Source organism: Labrus bergylta, chromosome 2, assembly GCF_963930695.1.
Source record: "Labrus bergylta chromosome 2, fLabBer1.1, whole genome shotgun sequence".
NCBI classification, from domain to species: Eukaryota; Metazoa; Chordata; class Actinopteri; order Labriformes; family Labridae; genus Labrus; species Labrus bergylta.
The window spans coordinates 9,133,701-9,143,466 of NC_089196.1; positions in this window are offsets into that span (position 1 = coordinate 9,133,701).

The following is a 9,766-nucleotide window of genomic DNA, read 5'->3' on the forward strand; positions in this document are numbered from 1 at the left end:
TGGCTACTTCAATCCCCTCCCAGTTAAACACAGGTTGCTGGGGGCTTATTAGATATGATAATGTCCTGCTGACATCAGAAGAAATGTTGGCGGGAACAGGGTGCCACCGGCAGCAGTAAACATGTGATTTATGGTTGTGGGAATGGCTTGGCAAGTGCTGGTTCTACACTTCCATCCATCAGCAACACCAACCTTGGTGTCTGATTCTGGCTTCTTGCCATTGGCTGATGCGTCACCTGGATTGCAGTCTCCATGCAACCGGCTAAATTGAGCCGCACAGCACTACTGGCTCTCGACCTTTTTTAAAAGCCAGCTTTTACAGTTCGGATCAATGCAGTTAGCCTGCTGAGCATACTGTATTACCGCAGAGGAAACAGTTTATGTTAATAAAGGAAAAGATCCTTGTTACTTTGATCCCACCAGTTAAGTGAAGCCAATCTGCATGGATTTGTAAATGAACACCGACAACATGTCATGGCCCTCAAAGATGCAAGGATCCAGTTCCAGCTCCGACCAGGATTCAAACAAACAAATGAGTGTAATGTTTTGGGAGAAATATCGTCCACTCCTGGAAACGGATTGTAATAAAAAAAGTATCATCTGTGCCGTGGTTGAGGTGATGATGAAGAGTTCTATTTAAGGGTAGAAGGAGAGCAAGAGGCATTGCTTTATAACCTGCTAATGGTGCAGAGCGAGGAGCAGAGGTGCTATTAGGTGGAGGGTCTTATCACTTCGGACAGATGGCACAATAAGAGTTTAGCAGAGGAGAGTTCATCTGCTGTAACTCTGTATTACCATGACTTTAATCTGATAAGTATGGTGTTACTTCTTTGAGGTCGTCATTTTGAATTAAATCTAATCTAATCAACGCGAAAAAGAGGAAATTACTGCTGTGTCCTTTTTGCCTCTCATAAATTACAACTTGAGTACAGATTAGGGAATACAGACTGACTTGTTGATACTAGTTGATATTTTTGCAATCTTAACTTTACCTTCTAACAGATATTTTGAGCTCAGCAACATCCCTGCTTTAATTCTGGTTAGCGTAATGTAATTTGCCTCATTAAACGGATCTTTAAGATAGTGCCCTGCATATGATCATGTAAAAAAGTATCCTTTAACATGATTAAAAAAATAATCTTAGTGTTTACATCATTGTGGGATCGGTCAAGAATTCATGACCTTTTTTTCCATTTGCCTCAAAAGCAATAGAGTTTTGAATACTCTGATATTTATATAATATGCATCATAATTTTTGCCCCTAACTGGTTGTAAAAAGACCAAAACAAAGCACCGTTTGGAAGATTAAAACTTAACTTGCAGCACAAACAATAATTAAATACAACTGGGAGGACTTTGAATTCATATTTGACATCTGGTTTGAGTACAAATTGTCCAGCCGCATCAGTACAAGGTAAATAGTAAATGTTAGTGTGCTAGCATACTGAACTAGGATAGTTAAGATGGTAAATATTTAACTCATCCTATTAAACACAACTATTCTGCCAAACACAAGGATTACCTCATAAGTGTCCTAAAGTGGTATGGGAGGTAGAGCCTTCAGTTACTAGGCCCCTCCCCTTTGAAGTCATTCGCCAGTCAGGGTCCAAAAGGCAGACACCCTTTCCATTTTTAAGAAAGGCTTTAAAACTTTCCTTTATGATGAAGCCTTTAGTTAGGGTTGGCTCAGGCTTGGACCAGCCCGTAGTTATGCTGCTATAGGCTTAGACTGTGTGGGACATCATACACTGGTTTGTTTTTCCCTGAAATGATTGTACTTCCATCATCTTGCAGGTCTTTTTGGATTGTTAAGATATCATTTAGGTGTCTTATTTAACTGACACCCCGACTCTCCCATGGATAGTCCAAGGCAGACGGCTGCTCACCAATGAGTCTGGTTCTGCTCAAGGTTTCTGCCTGTTCAAAGGAGGTTTGCCTCAAAGCTGCCTTTCCATTATACAGCTCCAAAGGTAATCTCTAGTGGTTTACCATGAAGTTAGACAATTATTTGTGATTCTAAAAACAGCTGGAGTAACCTTTTAAAATGATTACAATAACTATGTAGCTATTATAAACAGGCTGTCACACTAGCTCAGGCTTTATCAGTCATTTCTTCTTATGCTGAATGAATCCTCTGAATTTTAAATGTTTTTCATTTAAATATTTCAGTTAATTGCCCCCATTGACAAGAATGAATAGTATTTTTTGGTCATAAATGCATCATCACATCTTGAAGATATAAATTACTAAAAACTAACACATCATTTGCAGTCTTCACATCTTTTCTCGGCGTCGGTAATACGAGCAAGATGAGACCCGTGCTTATCTCCTTGGTGGCCTGTTAGATGAATTGCTTTTTGTTCCTGTTTACCAGTGAGGGTTTGATTTATTCCAGTTTGGGATTATCATCTCCATGTCTCGAGAAAAGGCCTGAACCTCTCCAACATTAATCTTCACCACGTGCGTTTTCTGTCAGCACTGACGGACGACCTGCCCTTCAACTCTGTGACACCCTGAACGAGAGAAACGTCATCAATCAGAGATCATTTCTTAGCTACAGTTAGTGGACAGGGGGTCCTGGGAGGGTGACGCCAATGGTGATGATGGTACCTGTGTGTGTGTGTGTGTGTGTGTGTGTGTGCGCTGTAGAAAATAAGGAGTGGTGACATCAGCCTGTTTTTGTGCTCCCCTGTCTCCTCACACATGAACTGATTATTTATGATGGAGGGAGGCGAGTTAAGTGGAGGAGAGCTTTCGATGCTCGTAAGGAGACAGAGAAGAGGTGTACAGCAGAGCAATATTGGAAGTCATGAATCGCATTCTGGCCAGCATCCATCTACAAGGTGAAGGAGACATGTCTCCTCTCCTGGCATTGCTCCCTATAGCAAAGTACATAAAAAATCAGACCTCAGACAGTTCTGTGTGTGTGTGTGTGTGTGTGTGTGTGTGTGTGTGTGTGTGTGTGTGTGTGTGTGTGTGTGTGTGTGTGTGTGTGTGTGTGTGTGTGTGTGTGTGTGTGTGTGTGTGTGTGTGTGTGTGTGTGTGTGTGTGTGTGTGTGTGTGTGTCTGTGGGTGTGTGTGTGTGTGTGTGTGGGTGTAACCGCAGCAGACAGGCTGCTGCACCAAAGATTGTGGATTTCAAAACAAACAAATATTTTCTGTTGTTTGCTAGCTGTGACACTTATCACGCCCTCGTTAACAATAGTTAAGATGATGAACAACTGTTTTGTTCAATATGTGGCCACTGTGGTTCAGGGTGTTGTCCAATCTTCAGGATGTATTTAGCTGCAAAACAAATATCTAATTCTTTAATGCTTATTTATGATCTTTTGTTGCTGACGCCTTTGTTGAACCCATGCAGAAGAAATGACACAAGTAGGCAGTTGATGTGCTCTTTGGTTGTTGTTGTGTGTGTGTGTGTGTGTGTGTGTGTGTGTGTGTGTGTGTGTGTGTGTGTGTGTGTGTGTGAGTGTGTGAGTGTGTGTGTGTGTGTGTGTGTGTGTGTGTGTGTGTGTGTGTGTGTGTGTGTGTGTGTGTGTGTGTGTGTGTGTGCGCGTGTGCGCGTGTGTGCGTGTGTGTGTGTGTGTGTGTGTGTGTGTGTGTGTGTGTGTGTGTGTGTGTGCTTGTGAGATGGCTGTCTGTGTGACAGGTCCCTGGTGCCCCGACTTCTCTGTGGGAGAGACGTGAGAGTAGGGGTGAGCCTGGGGCACGGCCTGCCACTCACTGTGTGTCTCACTGTTGTTTTTGAGTCACTGCCCCTTTCCTTCTTCCCTCCACATCAAAAGCCTTGAAGTCATCCACACTTATCCAAATATCCCTTAAAAATGGACATGCAACATAATAAAACCCCACAAAAAAACAGTAGCTGCGGAGAAATGCTTCAACTTAGAATGTGAACTACACATACAGTATGTCGTTATCTCGAGGTCAGTAGAAAAAAAATGGTCGTAAGAGCTTCAACTTTGTCATTAATTTAAAAATACACATTTTATTATAAAGTTCTCCTTAAACACTAGCTCTATTCTCTGTACTTTCCTCTTCTAACTAAAGTGGTCCCCAGCAAGTATTTTTACCTGTATGTTTTCACAATGACACTATAATTTGTGGTCTGTAAGGTTGAGCGTTAGCAATTAAAGGCTACAAAAATGGCGCAGGCAAGACAGAAAATAGGGCATTTTGGGGCTAAACTTATTGCACAGTGTCTGGCAACTGAATGTACTTGTGTCCTGATTTGTGGAGAGAGTATTTACAGCGTCTGGAGGCCCGGGTGTGGTCAGGTAAATGAGATGGGTGAGGGTGTTTGTTTGGTGAAGAGAGCTAGTGGAGAGGGTAGAGGTGTCTGCTTGACAAGGTGCGTGTTGGCGTCCATACAAAACCTGACGCCTGCAGGCACGGCCCCGCCTCTTTCCCACCAGATCGACTTTCTTCAGTGCAGGAATGAGACGCAGACACCTCCTCCAGGCTGGGACATATAATCTGGGCCTGTCAGGGCCTTTATCAAACAGGATCAACTGGTGCACTGGGCCTTTCTCCACAGTCCCCACAGGCAGCGGGATACCTGCACACACATTCCTCCAACACATCCCTGTCCCAGGAGGCGTATCACCTGTCTTTTATGGCAGCTCGCTTTAAGGATGAAGGGGGGAGGGTTAGGATACAGTTGCTCCTCTGCATTGTTCTGATTGAAAACTAAGATAGCAGCGTGGCTCTCGATTTGGAGGATTTTTTTGATCCCATGAGTCTTCAAATGTCAGAATGCTGATCAACACAAAAACCCTCTTAGAAAAATATTTTTTTTCTTGTTTCCTGTTTATAGTCTTGCTTCACTGTAAGAAAAATAAGTCATAGATGATCCATTGATTGTAGTAGGTTAGTTCAGGAGGCCTTTGAGGAAACTGAAGCCCACCTCAGGGAGCCCTCTGCTCCTTCAGCTCTTCAGACTGTGAGGGGACCAGATAAGAGTGGGTATGAATCACAGCAGCAGCATCGTCGTGCACAGGACTCTAATCATATCACTCCCCTCTTAGCCATATGTCTTTGTACTCTCTTTAATTGAATTGAGGCTGGGATGAGATTGGCTGACATACCTTCCAGTCACTGAGCTGGGTTGTTTTCTTGGCACACTTTGGAATAAAATCTTAAAGGCATCCTACAGCTCATCTTTTATTTCCCAGGTTTCGTTGCAGTTAATAGACTTGTCCATGGCTTTAACCTTTATTGTCCAATAAGAATTAATTGAGAATTTTATGGGCATGTTTGCAACCTTTGGATTGCTTAGTAATGACAGACTCATCAAACATGACGGAAACACACTCGGCAGAGCTTGTCGTATAACCAACTCTTACATTATTGAATTTCTCCATCACGTGTGAATGCATTTCATTCTCCTGAACACACCAAGGAGGACATCTGACGTCAGATTGTCGTCAGTCTTGACCAACAATATTACTAACATCTATCAGACAGTGGCCCTGTGCAGACACATGAAGATTAAGTCCATGATTTAATGCCTCAGAATCGCCTATTTATTTTGCCCCTCTCCACCTCTGTTAATCACGTTGTGTGAGGAATTTCAGACGAGGTGCAGACGAGGTTGCATTCATGTCTCCTACACTACAGAATCCACACCTTAACGTGTACCTACATGTCTCTGTGAGGTCTCTGCACCTTTGTGGCTCCTGTATGGAGCATGTCGCCTGAAGCAGTTGGGTTTTTCCCTGAAAAGAACTGAGGTGAAACACATTTCTTCTTTCTTCCTATTTTGTTTTTCCTGCTTCCTGTGCAGCCAGGAGGCTAAACCATGAAAACCAAAGAGAAATGGAAACAGACAGACAGACAGAGAGGTCTTTTCAGGCTGTTTGGCCCATAATCAGAGTGGGATGTGGGTTTGAAACTGAAGTGAACAAAGTCAGGTTTTAACCTGCTTGTGACGTAGCGTTTAACTTGGCCAAAGACAGTAGATTCCTGTTAAAGCAGGGCTGGTCAATGAAGAAGTGAAAAAAATCTGATTCCAGAAAACACACAAGCCAGACAGCAGAGGATATGATGAGAGGGTGAGAGTCTGGCAAAGGAAACAGACACTATGTGATGTTTGATGACTAATTTCTGCCAAACAGAACCTCTAAATGTTGAGCTCTCAGAGTGAGTGCTAACTTGGCTGAACTTGTCTTTATTACTTAAAAGTTTATATGAAACAAGGCAGCTCAAAATACACAGCTAGTGCCTGACTGTAAGATGTGCTGAGGCTGCACTGCCTGAAGAAATGCAATAAAAATATCTTGTTAATACAATTCATAATATAGGCCTAACACATATAATTAGAAGTAGGCTATCTATGGGCCTTGAAGCTTATATAATGGGTATTACAATGTATCAAAGGCAATGTGAAATGAATGTGACATTATAAAAGTGTCACTCATAGTAATTTACTTTCAGAGAATTGTAAAGTTAGTCTGCAGCTCACCTCATCTTAATGGAGATACTTGACTTTATATTTTGAATTCTCACATGGTGCTGCTCAAGACCATCCTCCCATCTGTAAAACCTCAACTGGACCCCCTCCAGTTCGCATACATAGTCCATGGGCCAGACCAGATTACAGTACCACTCAAGGTGGCAAAGGTTAGTGATGATTTTTGAAAATGTTGATGTCTGTAGATTATATTTTGATATGATAGAACGCCCTGAGTGGCAGCTGAGTCATAGAAACCAGCTCATGAAGAGACCACCCCCCAAACTTAAAAGCATTAGACGCTGGTGCATATCTTGGTTTAGGCCCATGTTCAGGACATTTGTCAATGTTAAGTACTATTGTGTTTATTATCATTTTAAAGGGGACATCCTTGGCTTTCATTCAAGACCAATTGAATCTTTCTGACATACATTGAGGTAACTGTAGCTCTTTTTGTAAAAAACACACATTTTCCCCCAATTTCCACCTAAAATATACTTTCTCATTTAGCCCTGTGACATCTAGGAACATCAGAGACACAAAACACAGAAACTGGAATACTCACAGAAACTGGAATACTCACATTTCCTGAATCCTCTAAGGATTCAGGAAATGTCTAATATGCCCATACTTTATCATTGTGAATCAATATTATGAGCCCTAAATCAGAACAATGACTGGCAGAAATCTATCTCATTGCAGCTTGTAATGGAATGTGACGGGGCTAGAACAAGATCAAATGTAATTTGTAACAGTATACTCTGAAAGAGATTAATTTTGTATCTTTAAAATCAATGTTTACTATGTTTTATAAAACAATTAAAAAATAAATAAACCGAATTCAAAAAATTAAGTACCAGTACTTCGCTCACTCATACAGTGATTTTATAGGTCGCCTGTCGCCTGCCTGCTGCATCTTGTCCTCCAGCACCTAGACTCCTCAGGCACTTTGGCCAGGATCCTCTTCGTGGACTTCAGCTCCGCGTTCAACACCATCCAAAGGCACCTGCTCATCCAGAAGCTACATAAACTCAACACTCATTCTGATCCATCTCCTGCACAACTTCCTCAGCGACAGACGGCAAGCTGTTCGGGTAGGCACAACTACATCACCTACACTCATCACCAACACCGGAGCCCCTCAGGGCTGTGTGCTAAGCCCTTTCCTCTACACCCTGTACACCAATGACTGCACCAGCCCCTCTCCCACCCCCACCTACCTCAAATACTCTGACGACACTGCCATCCTCGCCCTCCTATCAGACAATAACTCTGTATCAGACGACCATAACACTGTCACACATTTCTCCCAATGGTGTAAACACAACTTCCTCCATGTCAATGTAGCCAAAACAAAAGAAATAACAATAGGCACCCCATCACCCCATCCCCCCACTCTCATCAACAACGATACAGTTGAAACAGTTGACAGCTTCAAATACCTTGGACTCACACTAGACAATAAACTCACTTTCGACCAGCACACAACGGACATTCAAAAAAGGAGCCATCAAAGACTGTATGCCATCCTTAAACTCAAAGGACTCTATGTTGCCCCCCATCTCCTCCTGCTGTTGTATCAAAGTATTGTCCAGCCCATCCTGCTCTACTGTGCCACTTGCTTCTTTAACATGTTCACTGTCAAAAACCAGGTCAAGCTCACACGTGTCACAAACATAGCTGCCAAATTAATTGGTCTCCACACCCACACTGTCAGAGCTGAATCTCAAGGCCATCTCACGCATTGCACTCACAATAGCACTGGACAACACACACCCACTCAACTGCCACTTCACCATTATGCCCTCTGAACATAGGTACAGGTCCCTGTTGTGCAGGAGGGCTCGATATGGCAAAAGCTTGGTGCCTGAAGCCATAGCAGCCCTCAACAAAAGGCCAAAATAAAAACACTCCAGTCCCACTCTGTCTATATAGTTGTATGCATGTTATCTTGTTGTGTTTGTCCATCTGTGATTATCTGTCGGCGTGCTGTCCATAACTGTACTGTGAAGTAGAAAATAATTTCCCCTTGGGGACAATAAAGTAAAGTCTAAAGTCTAAAGTATTCAGCTCAGGAAGCTGTTTCCAGTTTAAACACACTACTGTTCTATCATTCAAATAGGAAGCCCACCCAACAAGTCATCAACTGGCTTAGCATGGTGGAGATAAGACTACTTGCTAAAAAGGCAGACATTTCCCTAAAAAACACAACTAGACAGAGACCAAAACAGCGCTAAAAGGAAGCACATATTGGACACACTTTTGTCAACATCAGAATCAGAATCAGAATCGGGTTTTATTGCCAAGTACATTTACACATACAAGTAATTTGTATTGGGTGTAACAAACAGTTAACAAAGGAAATAACGCAAAAATAGCAAGAACTTAAATAATGAAATATAAGAAACATAAACTTACTGCTAATTTTGCTACGAAACTGCTTCACAACACAAACTCAGTGTTGTGTCTATAACAATGTACATACATTTTAACCTGCAACGTTCAAATATAAATCAAGTATATAAATATAGATTGGCAATTTAGCGATTATGCTCTGTCACTCGCATTTCTGTAGCCTATGCTAGTTATAGGATAGGATAGGATAAGATAGGATAGGATAGGATAGGATAGGATAGGATAGGATAGGATAGGATAATACTTTATTGATCCCCAGAGGGGAAATTTGAACGTTGCAGCAGCAAAGACAAGTAGAAGAAGCTATGGGTAGCAGAAGGTTGGCTTAGCTTAGCAAAAAACGACTGAAAGTTTAAAACAGCTTAGCTCTGTTCAAAGCTTCTTAGCTTTGAAAAAACTGTTAGCATTTATGAATAATATATATGTTTTCAGGGAGTTTTTTTATGGTAGTTGCTTTTTGTTTTATCAGAGCAGGGCTAGCAGTTTCTGCTTGTTCACCAAGCTAGCTAACTGTCTGCTGGCTCTAATGTAGGCCTACAGAAATGAGAAATGTGAAATCAAACCTTCTACTAGAAAGAAAATAAAGTAAGCATATTTTCCACACTGTGTTACTATTTCCTTTTTAAAGTTAGGCTCCTCTTTAATTTTGGGCTTTCCATTGTCTCATTTAACTCTAAGCAAGAGTGTAAAAGCATATAAACCAAAAGTGTCACCAAGCACGTTTCCCAAAACAGTATTTAGACGGAAACCTATAATTTAGTTTGTATACTTGTATGCAGAGAATTTGGAGGATTAATCCTGGTAGCATTTCAGATTCCTGTGCCTCACACAGGGCATGTTCAGGCTCCCAGCTGCTGTCTCATGCTCTGTTTTCTATGCCATGCAATTATTCTGGTTCCC